This window comes from Coenobita brevimanus, chromosome 40 (assembly GCF_032717465.1).
Source record: "Coenobita brevimanus isolate Jiangsu-jjx chromosome 40, ASM3271746v2, whole genome shotgun sequence".
In the NCBI taxonomy this organism is placed as follows: domain Eukaryota; kingdom Metazoa; phylum Arthropoda; class Malacostraca; order Decapoda; family Coenobitidae; genus Coenobita; species Coenobita brevimanus.
The window spans coordinates 2,335,779-2,336,522 of NC_136993.1; the positions used below are offsets into that span (position 1 = coordinate 2,335,779).

A 744-nucleotide genomic window follows, 5' to 3' on the forward strand; every position below is an offset into this window, starting at 1 on the left:
GGGCACATTAATAAGCCTAAGGTAACCCCCCTTTGTCTGCGGTTGGCCTGGCGTGGGGAGGAGAGGGGAGAAGGGAGGGAAGGAGAGGGGAGCGGGGGGGAAGAAGAGGAAGGAAAGAGAGGAGAAGGGGCATCGAGAGAATTTGTGAGGAGAGGGGTGAGATAGGGGGTTGAAATGGGGTGAAGAAGGAGGAGGGGAGAAGAGGAAGGGAATAGAGGAGAAGGGGCATTGAGAGGATTAGTGAGGAGAGAGGTGAAGGGGAAGGGGTTGGGCCAGTCATGGGGTAGAGGAGAGGAAAGGAAGGGAGGAGAAGGAACATGGAGAGGATTTGTGAGGAGAGGGGAGAGATGGGGGGACTGAAAGGGGGTGAAGGGGAACGGTGGGGGCAATGAAGGGGTAGAGAATTTGAGGGGAGGGACTGGAAAAATACATCACGTAGCAGAGCGTAGTTTCGATCTACGGACCTCTGGGTTATGGGCCCAGCACGCTTCCACTGCGCCACTCTGCTATGGTCACTCTGTTCTTTGGAGTCACTTTGGGTGTGGTTTCCTGAGGACTATGACCGCCAGCGATCTGCCACATCTAGTCCGGGGAAGGCAGTATTTTTTTTCTTTTTCATTTCTCTCGTCGAATGCTAAGACGGTTCTAATTACATACTTGTCAACGTCATCGAAATTCGTCACAGTTGGAGTGCGGCTTCTTGTCGGTGAAGAGAATGCAGGCTCTTCTGGAAAATCCTGTGCT

At 53.2% G+C, this 744-nt stretch overlaps 1 non-coding gene across 1 annotated transcript; it reads right to left on the bottom strand.

Moving 5' to 3' along the window:
- Positions 1 to 436: 436 nt before the first annotated feature.
- On the bottom strand, positions 437 to 508 carry TRNAM-CAU (transfer RNA methionine (anticodon CAU)). Its single transcript has one exon. It is a non-coding gene; the product is annotated as a tRNA-Met (tRNA).
- Between the last annotated feature and the right edge of the window lie 236 nt (positions 509 to 744).